Consider the following 25489-nt stretch of genomic DNA (forward strand, 5'->3'; position numbering starts at 1 on the left):
GCTCTACTATTGCTCTGGCTCCTCTGGCAGAAATTTTGAATCTCAAGCAAAACAAGGTAACACAAATATTTCTGGGCAAGTTAATCTCTGTGTAGGTGCCAGCCTCCTGGTGAAGCATCCATATGTATACACGGATGATTGTGGAAGACTGAGAAATCCAGTATTGCTGCAGGGACAGCCAATGCCTGTAATTAAGGAAACCTTGTTAGGACATTAGGCCTTGGGTTGAAGATGTGGATGAGTGGACAAATAAAAGAGGTGTCAGGAGATAAAATGGACAAAATTCAGGGATGAGGTCAGAGATACATAAAGGGTCTAAGGCACTTGCAAGCAGCCAACACTAGTTAGATCCCAGCACCACATATAGTCCCCTGATCACTGCCCGTCACTCCTGAGCGCAGAGTCAGGAATAGCACTTAACTCTAGTTCAAAAGCCCTCTCCATCCCCCCAGGAGACTCAGGAAGAAACCAAGTAATGGTGAGGGGGGAGGTCTAGATAGATAGAGGGAGAGGGAGGGAAGGAGCGAGAGGAAGGGAGGGAGGAGCAGGGAGGAAAGGAGGGAGAGAGAGAGTAAAGCATGACTTAGATGGTTCTGTCTTGCGGGTGGATGGTGGCTTACTCACAAACTAAGAAGGGAAAACCCTCAAAATGGACATAAGACCTAAAAGTAAGGACTAAAGTGACAAAGTTCTTAGGGCCCTGGAGAGATGCCACATCTTTGTATGCAGGAGGCCCAGGTTCCACTCCTGGCACCACATGGTCTCCCAAGCACCTGGCTGGGAGTGGCTCGGAAACCAAAGCAGTAACTTTGTGGGAAGGGGGAAGATAGGCCACACCCAGCGATGCTCAGGGTTTACTCCTGGTGCTGTGCTCAGGTACGATTCTCGGCAGTGTTTGGGGGACTATATGTAGTGCTGGAGATCCAGCTAGGGCTGGCCACATTCAGGGCACCTGCCTTGCACCTGTATGGACACCGAAAAATAACATGTTAAAATGTAAAACACGGGGCCAGAGTGGTAGTACAGTGGGTAGGGCATTTACTTTGCACACGGTCAACCTGGGTTTTATCCCAGCATCCCATAGGGTCCCTGCCTCCATTCACTGCCCCCGCTTATGCACCGCCAGCAGTAATTCCTGAGTGCAGAGCCAAGAGTAACCCCTGAGCATCCCTGAGTGTGACCCAAAAAGCGGGGGGGGGGTGGTGGAGGAAAACTCTTAAAAGAGTATGGAGTATGGGAAAATCTTTCTAATATTGGATTTGACAATTTATATTCATGTGTGTGTATGTATAATAACCAAAAGTTCCATAGAAATAGATAATTAGAATTCATCAAAGTTAAAAACTTTGTGTGTTAAAGCATAGTATCCAGATAAAACAGGAGAAAATATTTGCAAATCACATATCTGCTAAGGATATGCAATCCAGCTTATATAAATAAATTCTATATTTGACAGCCCCAAAAATACATGCCCAACCCAAATTAAAAGTTGGAAAAGGCACCTTCTCCACCTTGAGATTAGCCCACCTCTCAACCCGAGATGTCTACTCTGGTTCTTTTCCATTTTGTAGATTCCTGGGTTCTCTCTTGAACATGTTTCTCTTTCTTCCTCTCTCCCCCTCATTTTTCTCTAAGTAAAACTATCTTACAGAATGGACCTAAATGGACCTAAATGTTCTTGATCCTCTCAAAGAAAAATTCTATGACATTTTAATCCAATTATTGAAATGCCATAGACTTATTGCTGTTCTGTATTTTTCTCACACCCAGATTAAGATCTGATACTTCCAGAGCACATGCCCTGGGTTCAAACCTGGCATTGGGAAAAAAAAAGAGACATGGCACTCTGATAAGCCTGATCTATGAGCACTCACTTGTATCACTTGTAGTCCCATTGATCTTTGATTTGCTCGAGCGGGCGCCAGTAATGTCTCCATTTGTTCCTGCCGAGTGCTAGTGCAGCCCAATGATATCTGCTTGCTCCAGGAACAGGAAGAGCCTCAAATCGTTCATTCAGGGATTTGACGAAGTAATCTGACCATCTAGTTGGAGGGTGGCCACGAGGTCTTCTGATGTCCCGTGGAATCCAGTCGGTAACAGCTCTAGTCCAACAGTCGTCTCTGAATCGCATTACATGACCGGCCCATCTGATTTTTGATGCCTTGGCAAACGAGACAGCATCCCTGATTTTTGACCGTCGATGGAGGTCAGAACTCCGGATTCCTTCTCTCACTTGAGTGAGACATGATATTCCCAGCATAGCTCTTTTGATTCCTCTTTGGGATACCCTAATAGCATTCTCATCCTGTTTGCGTAGGGCCCAGGTCTCTGAGGCATATGTTAGTGCAGGAAGAACGGTGGAATAGAAAAGATGTGCCCAGAATCGGAGGTTCTTCGTTCTCTTAACCACCTCTTCGAGACTGTTAAATGCATTCCACGCTGCTCTCTTCCTCCTGCACAGTTCTGGCACCAAGTCATTCCTCATGTTGATTCTGACCCAGCTGCTGCATTCGGAGATGTTCGTTCCATTGAGAGCAAATGGAGCTTCAGGGACCAGTTTGTTTTTCATGAACATCGTCTTGTTGAGATTCAGCTGCAGTCTGACCTTTCCACACATGAGGTTGAAGTCGGTCAGCATTTGTGCTGCTTGGCTAATGTTTGGTGTTATGAGAATGATGTCATCATCGAAGAGGAGATGGTGTAATTGCCGACCATCTATCTTCACTCCCATTCCTTCCCATTCCAGTTGTCGCATGATGTTCTCAAGGGTGGCACTGAAGAGTTTTGGTGAAATGGTATCACCCTGCCGCATCCCTCTGTTTATATCAATGATCACTTTCTTGTAGAATGGTGAGATCCTGGTGGTGAATCCACAATACAGCTCTCAGAGGATTTTGATATACTGAGTTTGAACACCCTGTTTGGCCAGGGCTTCGATGACCGCCTCAGTCTCAACAGAATCGAAGACCTTCTTTAAGTCGATGAATGTTAGACAGAGCGGCATCTTGAACTCTTGCAAAACTTCAATGAGTTTGGTCACTGTGTGGATATGGTCTATCATGCTGAATCCCCTTCGGAACCCGGCTTGCTCACATGGTTGTCCTTTGTCTAGTGTTCTGCCTATTCAGGATGACATGAGTGAACAACTTGTAGACGACAGACAGCAGGCAGATTGGGCGATAGTTGCCGATGTCGTGGATGTCTCCCTTCTTGTACAACAGAACAGTCCTACTGTTTTTCCACTGAGACAGAACCTTGCATTCAGACAGGTATCGCGTGAAGAGTGGGCCAGTGTATTGATGAGTACTGGTGGTAGATTCTTCAGGTGTTCGGGTCTGACCTTGTCTGGACCAGGTGCTGTATGCGTCTTTACCAATGAAATGGCGTGTCGGATTTCAGAAGGGAGAATGTTGGAAATGACATATCCATCCTGCGGAATTTGGTATGTGGGAGGTGGACATGGCTGTCAAAGAGATCCGAGTAGAAGTCATGAATAATCCTCTCCATTGCCTTTCTGGAAGATGTGATAGATCCACCGGGATGTTGGGGGGGCAGTCATCTTGTTCTTGTAGTTGGCGAAGGACAGGCGAGTGTTGCGAATACTTTTCCTGGCTTCTGCTGCACTGGCCAACACTGCTGCTCTTCTCTCTTTGAGGTCTTCCTTTATCGAATCTCTGCACAGCTTTGTGAGCTTGGATGTTAGCTTGTGAGTGCCTGAGGCTCGCACCAAACCACGTTGATGAATGAGCTCAAGAGTTTCCAAAGACAGGCGTATGTTTGTGGCTTTCTCACACTCGGCATTCTTCGCACAGACATGAAGGTGCTGAAACAGTCGATCGTATTCCTCGTCGATGTTGTCAAGGATGGCATCTTCCCACGTTGCTGCAGTAGTGAACTCTAGGTTCAACAAGACCTGGAAACAAGATCCTTTATGGGGCCAGAGCGATAGCACAGCGGGTAGGGCGTTTGCCTTGCACGTGGCCGACCCGGGTTCGATCCCCGGCATCCCATATGGTCCCCCAAGCACTGCCAGGAGCAATTCCTGAGTGCAAAGCCAGAAGTAACCCCTGAGCATCGCTGGGTGTGACCCAAAAAACAAAAACAACAACAAAAAAACCCCACAAGATCCTTTGTCTGCCTCCTCCAATCTCCGGCATCTGAGGGAAGAGTCATGAGCACTCATTAAAGAAAAAACACCATCCATTTGCCAGGCAGTTATTACATTTGTAGAAGCAATTTGTGTAAGCTATAATTTTATATAGAATTAAAAGGTTTATAAGCTACAATCATAATAACAAAAGGGTTTTTTCTTTTTTTTTATTAGTGAATCACCATGAGTTACAGTTACAAACTTGTGAACTTTCATGTTTGCATTTTGTTTATATCCCTCCACCAGTGCCCAGTCCCCTCCACCAATGTTCCCAGTATCCCTCCCACTCTCCCACCCCATCCCCCCCGCCCCACCCCACCTCTGTGTCAGGGCATTCCCCCTTGTTCTCTCTCTCTCCTTTTGGGTGTTGTGGTTTGCAACAGAGGCACTACGTGGCCATCGTGTTTTTCTCCATTGAGGATGATGCTTGCTGTAGGTTTGTGGTAGATGGCTTTGACTATCTTGAGGAAAGTTCCTTCTAAACCCATTTTGGTGAGAGTTATCATCATAAATGGGTGCTGGATCTTGTCAAATGCTTTTTCTGCATCTATCGAAATGATCATATGGTTTTTAATCTTTGCTTTTGTTGATATGGTGGGTTATGTTGATTTATTTCTGAATGTTAAACTATCCTTGCATCCCTGGGATGAATCCCACTTGGTCATGATGTATGATCTTTTTGATGAGTTGTTGTATTCTATTTGCTAATATTTTGTTGAGGATCTTCGCATCAGTGTTCATTAGGGATATTGGCCTGTAGTTTTCCTTCTTAGTGGTGAAAAGGTTTTTTTTCTTAGCAACATTAATATCTATCCAATTCAAATTGTATTCCACAGATCCAATGTATAAACTTATATTGATATTTAATTCGATAGTTTGTGAGAAATTGCATACAATACCAATGACACTTTTTCCCTTCTCTCTTTTTTTATTAAGACAGCGTAATTGACAAAGCTGTTCACAGTAGAGTATTTCAGGCATACAGTCTTGCAACAATATCAATCCTCCACCCTTGTACCCAGTTTCCCTGACAAACTCCCTCCCCACCAAGCCTGCCCTCTTGGCAGTCACATAACAAATTTATTTTTATATTACTTGCTCCCTGCGCACATGGGAGTTTCCTGCCCACATGGGAGAGTCTGGCAAGCTCCCCATGGCATATTCATATGCCAAAACCAGTAACAATGATGGGTCTCATTCCCCTGACCCTGAAAGAGCCTCCAATGCAGCACCGTTGGGAAGAACAAGTAAAGAGAGGCGTCTAAAATCTCAGGGCTAGGATGAATGGAGATATTACTGAGACTGCTCAAGAAAATCGACGATCAACGGCATGATGATGATGATGATGATGATGATGTTGATGATGATAACTATTTTACATCACTTAAATAAATAAGAGTCAGTAAATACTTCGAATAAACATTTCTCTAAAAAAGATAGAAAATTGCACTAAAATAATTATCAATACTATTAGTCGTTCTGGAAATGCAAATCAGTGCCATAATGCACCACTCACACCTGCTAGAATGGTTACCAAAAAGGTCTGCTTTAGCAAGGATATAGAGAAGTTGAACCCTTTGCTCTTTGCTACTGAGAAATACATGATGCAGCCACTATGGGGAAAACGGTGAACTCTTAGCCACAGTGCCACAGCTCTGGGGGGACCAGGACAGTCTAGCTATTGGTGATGTACAGTGAGAAGGGTTTTCTTTCTTTTTTTTAATTTTAATTTTATTCTTTAATTAGTGAATCACCATGAGGGTACAGATACATATTCACACATTTTCGAGCCTGTTTTTCCTCATACAATGTTCGCAAACACATCCCTCCACCAGTGCCCATTCTCCACAACCAATAAACCCAGTATCCCTCCCACCCCCTAATCCCATCTCCCCCGCACCCCACCCTGCCTCTGTGGTAGGGTATTCCCTTTTGGTATCTCTCCAATTGGGTGTTGTGGTTTGCAATAGGGGTATTGAGTGGCCATTGTGTTCAGTCTCTAGTCTACTTTCAGCACGCATCTCCCTTCCCGAGCGGGATCTCCAACCACATTTACTTGGTGTTCCCTTCTCTATCTGAGCTGCCTTTTCCTCCAGTATGTGAGACCAGCTTCCAAGCCATGGAGCCAACCTACTGGTACTTATTTCTACTATTCTTGCATATTAGTCTCCTACTCTGTTATTTTATATTCCACAGATGAGTGCAATCTTTCTATGCCTGTCTCTCTTTTCTGACTCAACTCACTTAGCATGATACTTTCCATGTTGATCCACTTATATGCAAAGTTCATGACTTCACTTTTTCTAACAGCTGCATAGTATTCCATTGTATAGATGTACCAGATTTTCTTTAACCAGTCATCTGTTCTTGGGCACTCGGGTTTTTTCCAGATTCTGGCTATTGTAAACAGTGCTGCGATGAACATATAAGTACAGATGTCATTTTGACTATACTTTTTTGATTCTCCAGGGTATATTCCCAGTAGTGGTGTTGCTGGGTCAAATGGGAGCTCAATTTCTAATTTTTTGAGAAGCGTCCATATTGTTTTCCAGAAGGGCTGAATCAGTCGGCATTCCTACCAGCAGTGTAGAAGGGTCCCTTTCTCCCCACATCCTCTCCAACAGTGGTTGCTTTTGTTCTTCTGGATGTGTGCCAGTCTCTGTGGTGTGAGGTGGTATCTCATGGTTGTTTTGATCTGCATCTCCCTGATGATTAGTGATATAGAGCACTTTTTCATGTGCCTTTTTGCCATTCGTATCTCTTCCTTGGGAAAGTTTCTATTCATTTCTTTTTCTGATGGGGTTGGATGTTTTCTTCTTGTAGAGTTCAACCAGTGCCTTATATACCCTTGATATCAACCCCTTATCTGATGAGTATTGGGTGAATATCCTTTACCATTCTGTAGACTGTCTTTATATTCTGGTCACTGTATCTTTTGTGGTGCAGAAGCTTCTTAGTTTAATGAGTCCCATTTGTTTATCTCTGTTTCCTCTTGGTTGGTCAGTTGCATGTCATCTTTGAAAAAATTGTTAGCTTCAATATCGTGGAGGGTTTCGCCGACCTTGTCTTCAATGTACCTTATGGATTGTGGTCTGATGTTGAGGTCTTTAATCCATTTTGATCTGACTTTTGTGCATGGTGTCAGGTCGAGGTCTAAGCCCATTCTTTTGCATGTGGTTGCCCAGTTGTGCCAGCACCATTTGTTAAAGAGGCTTTCCTTGCTCCATTTCACATTTCTTGCTCCCTTATCTAAGATTAGATGCTCATATGTTTGGGGTTGTGTGTAGGGATATTTCATCCTGTTCCATTGGTCTGAGGCTCTGCCTTTGTTCCAGTACCATGCTTGTTTTGATTATTACCGATTTGTGGTAAAGTTTCAGGTTGGGGAGGGTGATGCCTCCCATCGTCTTTTTCTCAAGAATTGTTTTAGCAGTCCATGGGCGTTTGTTGTTCCATATGAATTTCAGGATTGCTTGATCCATTTCTTTGAAGAATGCCATGGGTATCTGTAAAAAACTAAGGCACGCCAAGGGTTGCATGCACTCTCGGGCTCTCCGGGCGGCTCTGTCTCACCACCCGCGTTTGGTGCTCTAGAACCGCAGTGTGTGGACTGGATCTGGATGGCCGGTGGTCAAGGACAGGCGAAGGAAGAACGAGGACCAAGCTGGTTGCTGATTAGTTACTGTTTATTCAATCTTCCATCTTTCTCATCTCCCGCACTCCCAGCTCCCACCTCTCTCTGCATCAACTCCTGCCTCTCTCCTTCTCTAGTCTCTCCTCCTACTTGTCTCTCCCACCTTGCCCTCTAGGCTACACCCAGCCAGGTAGCAAAATCAACATAAGAAAGCCCTTCCTGAGGGCAGGGCATTCCAAAGCCCTTTCTGACTCTTAAGGTTTTTTCTTTTCCTTAGTCAAGACACTTATTAACATCTTAATACTAGTTATTTTTGTATGTACATTGCAAGAGATACATTGAGGCTTGCAAGGCAGCTCTCCTGGCAACATCTTGCCAGAGGCTCAGACTACAGCACTCAGGCCAGATTAATCACTCCTAACCCTAGCAGGGTCCAAATCTAGTTATCACTATTTGGATCATGACAACATTTGTTCATGATCAAGCTCTTAACTTATAGTTTAGCATTAGGCACTTTGGCCAGGCCCATCTCGATGCCAAGGTAGCACACAACTCACCGCTTGCCCTGGATCCGTCTCGTCCCTCGTCGGGACCCTGCTTTTGGGAGTGCTAGGAAGTAAGGGCAGCTGAGGCTTAGGTTGAGAGAACAGATGCCCAGGAGGAAAATATCATGTAGAGTCAAATGACATAAGGTTACAAAAGCATAGTATTTGCTAAGTCTTCCTGTGTCCATACAAAAAGGACATGGCTCTGAATAAACTATGCAAAGGACTAAAGGAGAAGAGAAAAACAATGTTTACAAGTCAACAGAACACTAAGAAAGAAGCTACAAATAAACAAAGAGGAATTGGAGCACTGTAACGGGAGTAACCCAATAAACCTAAACTACCTGAGGCTATGTTATCCTACAGGTATCCTTATAGGGATCGCGTTGAATCTGTATAATGCTTTTGGGAGTATTGCCATTTTGACAATGTTGGTTCTCCCTAACCAGGAGCAGGGGATATGTTTCCATTTCCTCATGTTTTCTTTTTTTTTTTTTTTTTTTTTTTTTTGCTTTTTGGGTCACACCCGGCGATGCACAGGGCTCACTCCTGGCTCATGCACTCAGGAATCACCCCTGGCGGTGCTCAGGAGACCATATGGGATGCTGGGATTCGAACCTGGGTCGGCTGCGTGCAAGGCAAACGCCCTACCCACTGTGCTATCACTCCAGCCCCTCCTCATGTTTTCTTTTATTTCATGGAGTAGTGTCTTGTAGTTTTCTTTGTAGAGGTCTTTTACTTCCATAGTTAAGCTGATTCCGAGATACTTGATTTTCTGGGGCACAATTGTGAATGGGATTGCTTTTTTCATGTCCCTTTCCTCATGTCCCATTGTTTGCATATAGGAAAGCCATGGATTTTTGGGTGTTGATTTTATAGCCTGCAACTTTACTGTACAAGTCTATTGTTTCTAAGAGTTTCTTAGTAGAGGCTTTAGGCTTTTCTAGTATCATATCGTCTGCAAATAGTGAGAGCTTGATTTCTTCCTTTCCTATCTGGATGCCCTTGATACCTTTTTCTTGCCTAACAGCTATCGCAAGTACTTCCAGTACTATATTGAACAGAAGTGGTGAGAGTGGGCATCCTTGTCTTGTCCCTGATCTTAGAGGAAAGGCCCTTAGTTTATCCCTATTGAGGATAATGCTTGCCGTAGGCTTGTGGTAGATGGCTTCGACTATCTTGAGGAAAGTTCCTCCAAAACCCATTTTGGTGAGAGTTTTCATCATGAACAGATGTTGGATCTTGTCAAATGCTTTCTCTGCATCAGTTGATATGATCATATGGTTTTTATCTTTACTTTTGTTGATATGATGGATAATGTTGATTGATTTCCGAATGTTAAACCATCCTTGCATCCCTGGGATGAATCCCACTTGGTCATGGTGTATGATCTTTTTGATGAGTTGTTGGATCCTAATTACTAATATTTTGTTGAGGATCTTCGCATCAGTGTTCATCAGGGATATTGGCCTATAGTTTTCTTTCTTAGTGGTATCTTTGTTTGCTTTTGGTATTAGGGAGATATGTGCTTCATAGAAACTATTTGGGAGAGTTCCTGCTTTTCCAATTTCCTGGAAAAGCTTGAAGAGAACTGGCAACAGGTATTCTTTAAATGTTTGGAAGAATTCGCCAGTGAATCCATCTGGACCTGGGCTTTTGTTTTGGGGGAGACTTTTGATTACAGTTTCAATTTCCTTAATATTAATGGGTCTATTCAGGTATTCCAAGTCTTCTTTGTTCAGTCTTGGGAGATTGTAGGAGTCAAGGAATTCATCCATTTCTTTTAGGTTCTCGTGTTTCATGGCATATAGACTTTCAAAGTAGTCTCTGATGATCTTTTGAATTTCATTGGTTTCTGTTGTGATGTTCCCCTTTTCATTCCTGATTCGGTTTATTAGGGTTCTCTCTCTCTCTTTCTTTGTGAGTCTTGCTAGCGGTTTATCAATCTTGTTTATTTTCTCAAAGAACCAGCTCTTGGTTTCATTGGCCTTCGGATTGTTTTCTGGGTTTCTATGTCGTTAATTTCTGCTCTAATTTTTATTATTTCCTTTCTTCGGTCTGGTTTGGGTTCCTTTTTCTGGTCCTTTTCTAAGGCCTTGAGCTGTGAAGTCAAGCTATCTATGTAGGCCCTTTCTTCCTTACTAAGGAATGCTTGCAGAGCTATAAATTTTCCCCTTAACACAGCTTTAGCTGCGTCCTACAGGTTTTGATAGCTCGTGTCTTCATTTTCATTTGTTTCGAGGTATTTTTTGATTTCTTTCTTGATTTCCTTCCTGACCCACGCACTGTTCAACAATGAGCTGTTGAATTTCCAGTGTTTGCTTTGATTCTCTGCATCTGTGTGTGGTTAGCTTCTATCTTCAGCGCATCGTGGTCTGAGATGATGGTACAATTTCTATTTTTCCGATTCTATTGAGGTGTGTTTTGTGGCCCAGTACATGGTCTATTTTGGAAAATGTTCTGTGTGCACTGGAAAAGAATGTGTATTCTTTCTTTTTGGGGTGTAAAGCCCTGCATAGGTCTATTAGGCCTCCCTCTTCTATTTCTTCCTTCAGAGTCAGTATTTCCTTGGTGAGTTTTATTCTTGTCGATCTATCCAGAGGTGATAAGGCAGTGTTGAAGTCTCCAACTACTAGTGTGCTGCTAGCAATGTCCTCCTTATAGTCTGTTAGGACTTGTTTTAAGTATTTAGCTAGTCGCTCATTAGGTGTGTATATGTTTAAGAGTGTGATCTTTTCCTGTTGTACATATCCCTTGATAAATAGAAAGTGACCTTCGCTGTCCCTTCTAATCTTTTTCAACCTGAAATATTTGTTGTCAGATACTAGTATGGCAACCCCAGCTTTTTTGAGGGAGTTGTTTGCTTGCAGTATTGTTTTCCATCCTTTGACTTTGAGTCTGTGTTTGCTCTGACTGTTCAGGTGTATTTCTTGTAGGCAGCAGAATGTTGGGTTTTGTTTTCGAATTCATTTTGCCACTCTGTGTCTTTTAATTGGTGCATTTAGGCCATTGACATTGAGAGAGATTATTGTCATGGGGTTTTGTGTCATCTTTCTGCAGGGTTTGTTGTTCTAGTAGGGTTTTTCCTTGTCTTACAAAAGCCCCTTTAGTCCTTCTTTTAAGCTTGGTTTTGAGTCTATGAAGCTCCTTAGTTGTTGTTTACCCATGAAATTGTGTATGGTTCCTTCAAGTTTGAGTAAGAGCTTAGCTGGATAAAGTATTCTTGGTGAGGCATTCATTTCATTGAGTTTTTTCACAATATCCCACCATTGTCTTCTAGCTTGGAGGGTTTCCTCTGATAAGTCTGCTGTGAATCGAAGGGGTGCTCCTTTGTATGTGGTTTCTTTTTATGACCTTGCAGCTTGCAGTATTGTGTCCCTATCTGTGGCATCCATCATTCTGACTATGATATGTCTTGGAGTCTTTTTATTAGGGTCCCTTCTAGCTGGCACCCTTCTGGCTCCTAGGATCTGAACATCTGCATTATCCAGCTTTGGGAACTTTTCAGCAATGATTTCTTTAACTGTGGCTTTCTCATTAGGGTTGCCTCCCTGTCCTTCTGGAACTCCAATGATTCTTACGTTATTCCTCTTGGCATCATCCCCTAGGTCTCTGATTCACCCTAGAGCTATTTTAAGATCTTTTCCAATTGTTGTAGCCTGTGGGCTTTCTGTTGCTCATCTTCAAGCTCCCTAATTCTCTCTTCAGCTGTAGCCATTCTACTGTTGAGGGCTCCAACTGTGTTTTTTATTTCGTCTACAGTGTCTTTTATTCGTGACATTTCTGAGTGTAGCTTTCCTATTTCTGCTCTCATTTCTTCCTGTAATTTCTTCGCTGACTGCTCCACGGTTTAAGTTTGATGAACATTCTCAGAATTTCTTCTCTGAATTCTTTATCAGAGAGATCACATTTGTGGGAAACCCCTGCTGAGGCTTCTGGACTCATTTCTTCGTCCTCTCCTTGCTGTGGGGATTTGCGCTATTTCTTCTTGCTTTCATGGTTGTATGGAGGTGGGACCTTCCAGTTCACTAGAGCTAATCTTTCTTTTCATGGGTTTTCGATATTTTGGTGCAATTGGAGTAGGCTAGTGGTTAATTTCGCCTTTTGTGTTTGAGGTAACTGGGGAGATCTCCACAAAGTTAGTTAATGGGGATTGCGACCTCTGTCATGTACACTAGAACAGGGGAAAATAACTGCGGCTGCTCCCGGCAACCACGGCCACTGAAGCGGGGCCACGCCCACTACCAAAGAAGCCACGCCCCTTTTGGCCACTGGACACTGGCTGGAGATCGGGTCTAGGGGCCGCACGCGCAGCCCGCCTGGGCACCGAGGGCTGGGAAGCTCAGTGAGGGAAAGAGGCGCACCTGGATGAGGAAGCAGGAGGCCAAGGCTCAGCTGTGGCGAGGGGTGGGGTCCCTGTCCGCTGAACACTGGCTGGAGATCGGGTCCGGGGGCCGTGTGCGCAGAGCGCGAGGGGAACGAGGTGCTGAGAAGGATTTTCAAAAACACTCTGTGGCATAGGAAGCACCTGGGAAGCAGGAGATTTTGAGCTTTATCCCCAGCACCATGCATGTGCCATAAAGGAAAAAATTAGAAGATATATACATAGTATGTCATCACATTACTGGGCTATGAGGAAAAAGGAGATGTCGCTACATCCTACAATGTGGACAGAATGTTGAAACAGGCTAAGTAAAAGAAATCAGACCCAGAGGCCAGAGAGATATGAGGTCCTTGCCTTGTATTTCGTCTACAGTGTCTTTTATACGTGACATTTCTGAGTGTAGCTTTCCTATTTCAGCTCTCAGTTCAGTCCTTGCCACGGCTGAACGTGGTTTGACCCCGAGCACCACATGTGGTCTTCCAAGCCCACCAGATGTAAGCCTTGACCACAGAGCCAGGAGTAAGCATTGAGCATTGCCAGGTGTGGCCCAAAAACCAAAAAGAAAAAGAAATCAGACCCAAAAGGACACAATTTTTATGATTCCTCTTATGTGATTTATCCAGAACAGGCAACATGGTGGATACCGAGTAGATCAGATTTGATAGCTAAAGGAAAGTGGCAATTGGGATATACAGAGCTCCTTTTTTGGGATAAAAGAAATAGTTTGGAATTAAATAATGATAACAGGAGCCAGAGAGGTGTACAGGAGTTAAGGCACTTGCCTTGCATGCAACTAAGCCTGTTTAGCAGGTGTGGCCCCAAATGTGCCTTCCTACCACCACAAAATTAAAAATATAAGTAGTCATGCCAGTTTCCCAAAATTTCAGATATAATGAACATTACTAAATTGCATATTCTAAAATGCCAAAAATGATGAATTTTGTTGCATGAAATGTATCTCACTGCAGACATATCAGAGGCAGGAGTAAGCTCTCACTGCCAGGTATGCCCAAATACAGCAGCTAAAATATGCAGTTAGATGAATATAGAGGCAGGGGCTGGGGGTGGGATGGAGGTAGGGAGAGGGGTACTAGGGACATTGGTGGTGGAAAATGTATACTGGTGGAGGGACGGGTGTTCGATCATTGTATGACTGAAACTTGAACATGAAAGCTCATGGTGATTCAATTAAAAAATTAAGAAAATAAATAATAAATAAATATTGGTTCGAGAGTTATTTTATTTTATTTTATTTTATTTTGCTTTTTGGGTCACACCCGCTGATGCTCAGGGGTTACTCCTGGCTCATGCACTCAGGAATTACTCCTGGCGGTGCTCAGGGGACCATATGGGATGCTGCGAATCGAACCTGGGTTGGCCGCGTGCAAGGCAAACGCCCTACCCACTGGGCTATCGCTCTAGCCCCTTGAGAGTTAATTTTGACTATTTTCCAGAACCCAGTAAACAATGTAGTAATGAACATGAACATGGAACCCACATTGGAGAATCCTATTCAAACGGAGGAACCACTGAGTCCCACACTCCACCAATATTCACATTGTAGGTAACAGTAGACAGCAGGGCAACAACCAGGTTAATGAGTCCTGGGATACATCAACGAATGTTTCCCTAACCTTGGCAGTGAGTCAGCCAAGGTCCACAATCCGTGTGCAGGGTGGATTTGACAAAGCCTCCCCTTCAACATCCCTAGCAGACAATACTTAGTAAAAGAAAGCCGGCCAGGGAAATGGTTTGAAGGGCTGGGTTCATGCTTTGTGTATGGCAGGTCCAGATTTATTCCCAGTACCACCTGGTCTCCCGTGCAACACAAAGGGCAACTTGTGAGCACCATCGGGTTTGGCACCATAAAAGAAAGGAAAAAGATGGAGGAGGAAAAAAGAAGAAAGAAAGAGGAGGATTTTCAATTTTTTTTAAATAAAAGAGACAATAGGCCCCAAATGGAGTTCCTCATATTAAGACTCACGTTACAAAGCCAAGACTTCATCTCTAGACTTCATCTCTAATCTAATTGTCGTTTTAATGACTCCCAGAAATGAATATGAAACCTGGGAATCTGGAATCCCCTGTTCAGCTCTAGGGAGTAATCCGCCTGACTGGCCGGTCCCCTGCTGCCCCCCTAGGGAAGGAGCTGCTGCCTCACACTAGCCTCTCTTCACTTCCTTCTCTGGCCTCCTGTACAGAAAAGCTTGCTTTTGTGCGTGATGTTTCAGAACTCCTATTTGTTAGGTGGGATGCTGCCCAATTCATAAATCATTTGATAAGGCCAACGGGATCTTTGTTCTTTAGTGGCTTTGGGCAACAGATACCACTGTTTCCCAAAGTAAATGTTAACAGATTAATTGAACAAGAATGGCTGCTGTTTTCCCTGTGGGTAAACCGCTGATTCTCAGAACTGAAGACTGAACTGAAGGCTTCACAGGGAATCATGCTGGAGCAAATCCTTCCCCAACAGCGCTGCCTCCATCTGCATGCTGCCTTTCGCTCAGTTTGAAATAAACTGTTCAGATAAAGCATGTGTGTGCCTAAGGATTAGTAAGTGGAAAAAAAATAGCATGAGGAAAAGCAGATGTGTCTACCCTGAGAACTAGCCATGACTGATGATCAGATTTGACTCTTAGGCAGGCAACACATCACCTAGAGAATGTTGGAATACGGTGAAGGCTGGTAAGCGGTAGTGAACAATATCATTGCATTTCATAACCAATATCACCTCTCTCAAATACACACATGACTTTCCACAGGAAGTTTCTGTTGCATTCTTTCTTCACAGGGTGGTGAGGGTGGGGGTAGGAGCACCTCACAGTGTTGGGTGCAGTTCCTAAGCTGCACCCCCCGTGCAGTTCCTAGGCACCATGCTGGGCCAGGGATTGAGCCCAGGGTTTCCATCGCAAGGCATGAGATCTAGCCCCTTGAGTCGTTTCCCCGGCCCAACCTCCATTTTTTAACATTTTAAAAAAAATTTATAAAGTAGTTCACAGTATTTGATTATATTTAATATTCAAACACCAATCCCATTACATCTTTATGCCATTACACGTTCCCACCACCATATTTCAGATATTTTCATCCCAAACCCCAAACTCTGTCCCAAAGCAGAATCAAAATAATATATTTTGTATTGTTTGTTATGAAAAACCACTGAAAATGCTACAAAAAAGTTTCCTTAGAGGAAAGAGTGTGAAGATTGTTGTATTTAATTGAGGGGCCAGTAGCCTTTCTATAAGAGATCACTAACATGTTGTCAAAGGTTGAGCCTTGTGTGCATATATGTATATATATATATATGTACATGTATGTATATGTATATATAATATCTGTAAAACAAAATCCCTCTAAGATTGGTTGCCTCATACTTTGAACCCCCTCAAATGTGGTGCGGTACTCTTGGAATGTGGTCAGATGTGTGGTATAATGTGTCCAGGAATAGGTTCACTGGTGAATGAGGCTTGGCCCAACTGTGTGGAAGCAGCCATGAGCATGGCAGCGGTTGAGTTCTGGAATTTTTCAGAAACTGGGTCTCTTGGGGTGAGGAGGGGTCTCACCCACCCCCCTCCAGGGCACTGAAAGAGCCTGGCATGGGGTCCGTTCTGTTCCCATTTTTAAAGTGTTAAAATAATTTTGAAACTAGACTCCACTGGAGGTATAGAAATCTCTCAGTGTAGCCAGCCCCCGGCTCTGCTGGGCTATGTGTGAGCTCACTCTGCTAAAGCAGCTTAACTAGGCTGTGACTCAGAAAATGAAACCGAATGATCAAACTTGCAGCAGGGGGCCAGCCAGTCAGGTGGATTAACTCCCTAGGGCTAACCAGAGAATTCTGGATTTCCAGGTTTCATATTCATTTCTGGGAGTCATTAATATGACAGCTAGGTTAGAGATAAAGTCTTGGCTTTATGATCTGAGTCTTAACGCAAGAAACTCCATTTGGAGCCTGTTTTCTCTTTTATTTAACAAAACAAATCAAACATGTTTGGCCTTTTACCTCAGGAGAATTAGTAAGCCTTCCAATATTCTGGTCTGAAAAACACCTCTGTGATTCTTGGTAGCTGTGACCAATAAGAACAAAGAGTAAGTTACATCACATAGAACAGAAGGTTTCAACTGGAAGACTCGAAGAATACACCACACTGCATGTTAGAGGTGGAGGAATCTACCCAAACAGAATCTTCCTCTTATCCATCATCTGGAACTGAGGTCACTCCTCTTAGGGGCCGACTCTTATGGCTGGAAGGTTCAGTGCAGGCCCTCGTCTTCTGGAGGTGCCTCTCACGGGGTGGGGGTGGAGAGCATCTACAGTGAGAACCCTCTTCATTCAACCAGTGTTAGTTGATGTTAGTTGTCAACTTTAGAAAAACAAGGGGCCAGAAAGGTAACAGAAGGGTTAAAATGCTTGTTTTGCACACACCAGCACCACATATAGTCCCCAGAGCACTGCCAGGAAAGACCTTGAGCCCAGAGCCAGAGTAGCTCTAAATGTCACTGGGTATGGCTGAAACCCAACCCCAACCTCAAATAAGGGAAAAATCAAACAAACCAGGATTCTATCTGTCATCAAGGCCGAGTTCTTCTCCATATGCCTTCCTTTGCCTTCCCTTTGCTTTCTACTAAATATCCTTAAATGAGTCCATCCTCAGGATAACCTAAGCACCTAATTTTAGATAACCTTAAGATGAACCAGAAGGCAGTTTGTGAAAGCACTACCTTGTGCAAGTGTCCTCACACAGGGTGTGGGAAGCACCCAGTAAGGAAATGAATAAAAGCCAGAAAGCATTCAGAACAACCACCACCACCACCAAAAAAAAAAAAAAGATCCGGGGCTGGAGCTATAGCACAGCGGGTAGGGCATTTGCCTTGCACTCGGCCGACCTGGGTTCGAATCCCAGCATCCCATATGGTCCCCTGAGCACCGCCAGGAGTAATTCCTGAGTGTAGAACCAGGAGTAACCCCTGTGCATCGCTGGGTGTGACCCAAAAAGCAAAAAAAAAAAAAAAAAAGACCCTATTTCTTCAAGCTCAGCTCAGAAAATATTTTTTAAGGGAAATAGTTGTCAGATAGAATTGTCAAAATGGACAAAACGAGGCCGCCCAGATTGGCCCAGACACACAGCCTCGTCCTGTCGCCCCTGATTCTTCACATCAGCCACTACCTCAACCATTATCAACCATTATCATCTATGGCTCTGTCACTTATAACTATTTGGGGCACACCCAGTGTTGCTCAGAGCCATTTCCAGCTCTGATCTCAGAGCTCACTCCTGGCCATCTTGGGAGATCATCCTGGGCCCATGAAAGAATCAGTCTCTCCTTCAAAATACTAGGCATGGGCTCAGCCCTTTGAGCCATCTCCCCAGTTCAATTTTCTGTAGGTTAAAGAGAAGCTATGGGTTGAGGGGAGGTACTACAGATGGCAACAGGGTAAAATATGAACACCATCTGTTTCTGTCATTAATCAAATAGGAAATACTGATTTTCTTTTTGGGGGTTGGTCTATATGTTTGTTTGTGGGCCACACCCAGCAGTGCTCTGGTTCTGCAGTCAAGGTGGGGGATCACATGGGGTGCTGGGGATTGAATCTGGGTTGAACTCCTGCAAGGCAGGAGCCCTATCCACTCTACTATCTCTCTAGCTCCAGAAATATTAATTTTCTAAAAAGGATTTGTAAGAGATAAAAGCCACTTAACCTCTTCTTGTGAAATCATTATTTGGTCCCTATAAAAATGAATGTCATGGGGCTGGAGCAATAGCACAGTGGGTAGGGTGTTTGCCTTGCATGCAGCCCACCTGGGTTGGGTTCAATTCCCAGCATCCCATATGGTCCCCCGAGCACCACCAGGAGTAATTCCTAAGTGCAGAACCAGGAGTAATCCCTGTGCATCGCCAGATGTGACCCAAAAAGCAAAAAAAAAAAAAAAAGTCATTTTCAATTATCACAAATTAAAAACGACCTCTGACTCTTCATACATAGCTAAAATCTCTAACACTGCACAATGAGGTTTTCTCACATAATCAGAAAAGTAGGTATGGATGGATACTGAGGTGTGGACAGACATGCTATGATTCTGAGTGGTGAGGAGAACATTTGATAAGTGAAGTTTTTTCTTTTTTTTTTACTTTTTAATTTTGTAATCAGTTAACTGATTATAAATTGACCTGAGATCATCTTCTAAGGAGAGGGAACAGATCACCTTATAAGTGGGGCAGTTTGAGCTGGTGCCAGATCATGGAAAAAGCATCTAAGTAGGTGGACGCAAAAAAACACTTGCTCCTGTTCTCTAACGTTTTACTTTGAAAAGATCCAACATGCTTAGCTCAGTGTTTTTAATAATCACGTAGCAAATAGCCATGGGCTAGAATGGATTCTGAGAGTTAAAACTATATTTGGTATGTGTTTAAATGTTTGAGGGAGCAATAGCACAGCAGGTAGGGCCTTGCACATGGCTGACCCAGGTTTGATTCCTCCATTCCTCTTGGAGAGCCAGACAAGCTACCGAGAGTATCCCATCCTCACAGCAGAGCCTGGCAAGCTACCTGTGGCGTATTTGATATGCCCAAAACAGTAACAACAAGTCGATGAACAACAGGATGATAGTGCTACAGTGCTACTTTTTTATTGAATCACTGTGAGATAGACCCTTACAGAGCTGGTCATGATTATTTTTCAGTCATACTGAATTCCAACACTCATCCCTCCACCAGTGTACATTACCCAGCACCAGTATCCCCAGGTTCCCTCCCATCATCCCCCGCCCCCAACCCCTGCTTGCCTCTATGGAAAGTGCTTTTCTTCTCTCTCTCCTCTCGCTCGCTCCCTCCATTTGGGCATTGTGGTTTGTAATATTGATACTGAAAGGGTATCAAAGTTTCTAACCTTGTTTTCCAGTGATAGCCCAATGAATCATACCCTCACCCTCACCCCCATGTCCTGGGGGACAATTTACTTAGTCTGAAGGAGAGGTAACTGGACTTAAACTAAAAACTTATATTGACAAAGAGCCAATGAAGGGAGATGGTCAGGGAAGGATGCTCTTCATAATGAGACTGGCTCTGCCTCTCTCACTCTCTGGTGTGGTCTATTATCCTCTCCTAACTGTTGAGCGAGAAGCAACTGTGGCACCCGGGGAGAGGAAACAGGAATCCTCTCCATCAATGGATAGATGAGTGGGGGAAATGTGGTATAGACAGTGTACACATTAGGGTTCTTTGTGTGTTTGTGGGGGTATACCCCATGATTTCCTGGCAGTGCTCAGAGCTCAGTGACCATGCAGGTGCTAGGAATTGGATCCAGAGTTGCCACATGCAAAGCATATATTCCTTGGGGCTGGAGAGATTAATACAGTGGGCAGGTTTCGTGTGACGCACCTGGGTTGGATCCCTGGCACCCACATGGCCCCCTGACCCTTCCAATAAGTCAATTGCTGAGAGCAGAGCCAAGAGTAAGTCCTGAGCACTGCCAGGTGTGCCATCCCCCCAAAAGTGCTGCTGCCCTTTGAGTCATCCTCTCTTGCCTGTAATAGAATATTAGACATAAGAAGAAAATCCTACAGAAATGCCACTAGTAACAACAAAACTAGACAGCACTGTGCTAAGAGAAACAAGACAGAAATTCCATGTGACCTCACTAACATGCGGAATCCAATACCTCACAGAACCAGGGAGGAGAACGATGGTTGCCAATGACTGAGATGAGGAGGAAATGAGGATCTTGGTCAAGGTTATGAGTGTTCACTTCTAAGATGAACAAGTTCTGGAGCTCTGATGTATAGCATAATGATTCACTATCATGGTCACTGTCATCCCATTGCTCATCAATTTGCTTGAGCGGGCACCAGTAACATCTCCATTGTGAGACTTGTTACTGCTTTTGGCATATTGAATACGCCACGGGTAGCTCTGCTGTGTAAGGCGAGATACTCTCGGTAGCTTGCCAGGCTCTCCAAGAGGGGCGGAGGAATCGAACCTGGGCCAGCTGCATGCAAGGCAAATGCCCTACCCACTCTGCTATCGCTCCAGCCCCTGCATGATGATTATAGTTAATAATATGATAAGGCACTTAAACCATGCAAAGAGAGAAAAGCAAATATTACCATTCGTAGAAAAATCGGGACTATAAGGAGGTGAATAGATGTGTCTATTAACTAGATTGTGGTAAGCATTTCATAATGTATAAATTTATTAATAAGTTACCATAACAAATTATATCACAAAACAAGGGATGTGACTCACAACAGTAGAATAAATGCTCTGCATGTGTGAGGTCAGGGCTTTGATCTCCTGTGCCAGGACCATTCGGTGTGGCCCTCATTTTTGGGCAACAGAAAATCATACAACCCAGACATACTGTATCACTGTCACTGTATCACTGTCATCCCGTTGCTCATCCATTAGCTTGAGCGGGCACCAGTGACGTTTCCATTGTGAGACTTGTTGTTACTGTTTATGGCATATCGAATACACAACGGGTAGCTTGCCAGGCTCTGAGTGTGGGCGGGATACTCTCAGTAGCTTGCCGGGGTCTCCGAGAAGGATGGAGGAATTGAACCCAAGTCAGCCACTTGCAAGGCAAACACCGTACCCACTGTGCTATCGCTCCAGCCCGTACATACACAATTGAAAATTATTTTACTGAAGTAATATTTATGTAAACACTTTCAGAAAATACTACATTTATTTGTACAGCATAGTAATTCAACATCTGTACAGGCTACGTTATTATCTCCATCAGAAGTCTAGTCTTCTATCACCATACAACTGACACCTTTTTTTTCCTCATCAATTTTATTTGCATAATTTCAGGCATCATTAATAGTACATGGCATAAGGGAAAATTACGGACCTCTTCCGCCACCCATGAGTGAAATTGGGTTTAGTGAAAAATTAGTTGACTTAAGTGGCAAATGATGGCAGCTGGCGAGGGGGATGTTTAGATAAGGCCGAGGAGGGGTGCTTGGGGGCAGCGATGGCCTCCTGCCTTCCTCCACGCTGGGCGTGGCTTGTTCAAGGAAACAAGACTCCAGGGAGGGCCCCCCCCCACTGCAGACTAACCCTCTCTCCCACTCGGTTCTCCCTCTCCTCCCACTTACCCAAACCGGAAGCAGTGGAACTCTGTCACAGGCTGGCAGGCCTGGGGTGCGGATCTGGCTGGGGTGGCTCAAGCACGCTGCCCTGGCCGGTTCCAAGCAGGGGCGCAGGGAAGATAGTGAATTTGGGGTGTGAATTTGGGATGTAGCCATGCTGTGGGTGTGCGGGGCTCAGGCTGGCCCCTGCCTCTGGGCTGAGTCCCAAGCGCAACTGACACCTGTTGCCCACTTTGTTCCCTCCTTTACCTCCCCCTTCTCTGTTCTAGTGTGTGTGTGTGTGTGTGTGTGTGTGTGTGTGTGTGTGTGTGCGTGTGTGTGTGTGTGTGTGTGGCTTGGGGGCCACACTGGCATTGCTCAGGGGCTACCCCCAGCTCAGAGCTTAGAGGTTCTTCCTGGTTGTTCTCTGAGTGACCTTGTAGTGCTGGAGATGGAGTCCAGGCCTGCTACACACTAATCATGTGCTCAGTCCACTGAGCTATTTCACCAGTCCCTGTCTTTTGTTTGTTTAACTTTCAGGTGCAGAGTTTTCCATTTCTGTGTCCGTATCTGCTATGTCATGATCATAACCAAAAGTCCAGCTCTTACCCAACAGCATGACACTGATCCCTCATTTTCTGTTCGACTGTGGTCATCTCATGGTGTTGTGCCCAAGTTTCAGATCCCCAATTGCGGAGAGACCAGGTCCACACATGATAATGTAAAAGCTAAGGAACTTTATTACTAGCTCGAGCTAGGGTCCAAGTCTCATCCAATGCATGGAGTCTTGACAAGGACCCCAACCTCCAAATCACAAGCAGTTTATATAGGGTTCAGAGTTAAGAGGCAATTTATATACTGGTCTATTTTTAGCATTGGCCCTATTACAATGGTGGTCAGCAATTAGGCAATGGTTAGCAACAGTTTCTAAGGAGGGTACAGTGACCCTTCATGACCAGCCAGACCCAACTGCCCAATTCCTTATCTTGGCAAATTACTCAACTGGGAGTTTACCAGAAACTGCAAATCCTGCTTTGGGTAAACAGAAACTGAGGCCTAGCTGAGACCTAATGTTAGCTGCAGCTTGTTCTGGCTTCTGAGGAGCCTGCTTTGGGGCCTCACAAGGTAACCACTTATTTGAAAAAAAATTTTTGAAGAATCTTAAGGGTTTGCTTTCATTTTGTTTGTTCATTCTTATTGCTTCTTTATCTTCCATATGTGAAAGAAATCAATGATATTTATATTTGACTCAAAGATACATGAATTTTATTTGACAATCGTACTTTACTAAAAGTATGGGGAGGGGTTATTTAGAGAATGATGGTTTGGGGGAGAAGATTTAATGCCCACAGTGCTCAGGGCTTTTTTCTGTCTCTGGAGTGGTCAGCTCAGGAGTGACCCCTGGGTGGTATTCGGGGGATTATATGTGGTGCTGGGGATTCAAATGGGTTCTCTCTCTGGTCCTGGAAAGATAGCATTTAGAGAAGAAAAGGGACTCTTGGGTCTTGAGAAATGTCCTTCCCACTGCTTTAGCCTGAGAGTTATCTATTCAGAGGACAGTCACAGCTATTCTGACTCTTGGCCTGCTCTCTGGGGAGCCAGACCTGTTCAACATGAGACCAGCTCATCCTCTCCTGCCTCCCCACCCCATCCTTCCATTTCTGGTTTATTTACCCCCTGAACTGCTGCTAATGGCTTTCAGCTTAAGCTTTGCATTAGAGTTCAGTCAACTTGAAGATAAAGAACCCTGACTTATGAAGAAGAGAGCTGCTTCGTAACTGAGGAGTGGAACCGAAGAGGAAGAAGTCAAGGTTGTTGGGGGATGATGCCTCCCCAGTGTGAGAAATATCCCACCTGTCTAAAAACGCAGGCTCATGAGACTCAGAGGAGTGGACTGTAGTAGCTATTGATTACCTTCTTGCAAGACCAGGCACACCTAAAATGATCAGCATCATATTCCCTGGTGCGCAAGTCCCTCCTCCAGTTCCTTTTTGGCTGAGTAATGTGGAATCTTCAGTCTTCTTGGCTGACTAAATCTGACTGGATAGTTTGAGTGCATTGCACTCCTGGGGATTGGTTAGGTTTTTAGAAGCAGGTTTTGGTTGCTTCATCCTGCTTAGTTGTCTTGTTCTGGGAATGGACGCATGGGATATGTGTTCTCTAGCCTGTAGGCAATTACTGTGTGGATCCCCTCCTAATACCCTGTTTGTTCAAACACTGTGTTAGTGACTCATTCTGTAAGCACACTGCCAGTAATTTCCTATTTAGGGTTAAGTATTTTGTCCTGAAAATGTACCACCACTGATGTTATTTCTAATACCAGAACACACCCAGATCTGGCCCAATGTTGCAGCTCAAAGCTGACCTGGTGGGCTGGAGAGATAGTACAGCAGGTACAATACTTACAGTGCGTGGGGCCAACCTGATTGATTCCTTAACACCACATGGTCCCCTGAGCACCACAAGGAGTGAGACCTGAGAACTGCTGAATGTGGATCAGAAAACAATACAAAGTTGACTTGATAAATCAGTGGCAGAGAGGTGATGAGTTTCCAAGCAAGCCAAGGTGCCTCTGAGTCTCAGGTTTGCTTCCAGGAGAGGGCTGTGCTCCTTTCTCCAGAAGAATCTTGCTGTGTCCATCATGAAAGTGAGAAGGACCCCAACCCCCACATTCTCGGCTTCCTATACACAAACTGTGCTCAATAAACTTGGCCATCATACACATACACACACTTGAAGAGATTCCAGTAATTATGAATTTCTTGCAACCAAAGTTATCTCACATATTTTGTTTGTTTGGTGGGTGGGTTTTGGGTCGCACCACTTGTGCTCAGGACTTACTCCTGGCTCTTCATCAGGGACCACATCTGACAGTGTTGGTGGGGCCATATGCAGCACTAGGGATCAGACCCGTCAGCTGTGTTCACTGCCTGTGCCTTAACCTCTGTCCTACCTATCCCTCTGGCCCCCAACCTCACATGGTTTATATCCTAATAACCACAGCAAGATGCAGACAATCATGAAAGTCTTCCATATAGAATTAGGGCTCAGAGGTCAGGTCCTTAACCGAGGACATGGAGCTGATCGGAAACAGCATTGCCATGTGCCTTTCCCAGGCAGCACCCTGCTGCCCTCCCCCGCTCCCTGCAGCTCCTTCTCAGAGCCTCCTTCTCCTTCCTGCTGCCTCCTCGCTCCTCACCCTCAGCAATGGGGCCTCTGAGCACTTCCTGGGGCAGCAAACTCTCCTGAGAAAGAGGCAGAAACAAAGGTCAGTGAATAGGGAACTCAAACTTCCAGAACATTCCACGAGGGCTCTCCCTGTGTGGCCAGATCACCCCCTGCCTATGGCCCCCAACCCAACAACCTCTAAATTCCCAGGTCCACTGCCATTTCGTCTCCAGATGCTGCCGCCCCCAGGCCTCCTTCCCGCTGCCAGTGTGACTCAATTCCACCCCAGCTGTTTTCAGATCTGCCTGCTCTGTGCCCAGCCACCCATCAGACAACACCCCTGGCCTTCCTCCCCAAGGATGCCCCAATCTAATGGCAAGGCCCAGCCTGGGCCCTCCCTGACCTTCCTCTACGCGCAGACCCCTGGGGGTGCTTCGAAGCACTGTACAGTGTCCTCCCCTTTCTTCTGTCTGGTCAGCAGTCCCCTCCTCTCTGTCTAAGTCCTGCCCCCACCAAAGTTCTCCCTGGCCACCGCAG

General features: G+C 44.7%; 1 pseudogene; it reads right to left on the bottom strand.

Annotated features, from left to right (window-relative positions):
* Positions 1-1879: 1879 nt before the first annotated feature.
* Positions 1880-25489, bottom strand: part of LOC129400653 (craniofacial development protein 2-like) — a 115979-nt pseudogene continuing 92369 nt past the window's right edge.

Source organism: Sorex araneus, chromosome 1 (assembly GCF_027595985.1).
Source record: "Sorex araneus isolate mSorAra2 chromosome 1, mSorAra2.pri, whole genome shotgun sequence".
Taxonomy (NCBI): Eukaryota; Metazoa; Chordata; class Mammalia; order Eulipotyphla; family Soricidae; genus Sorex; species Sorex araneus.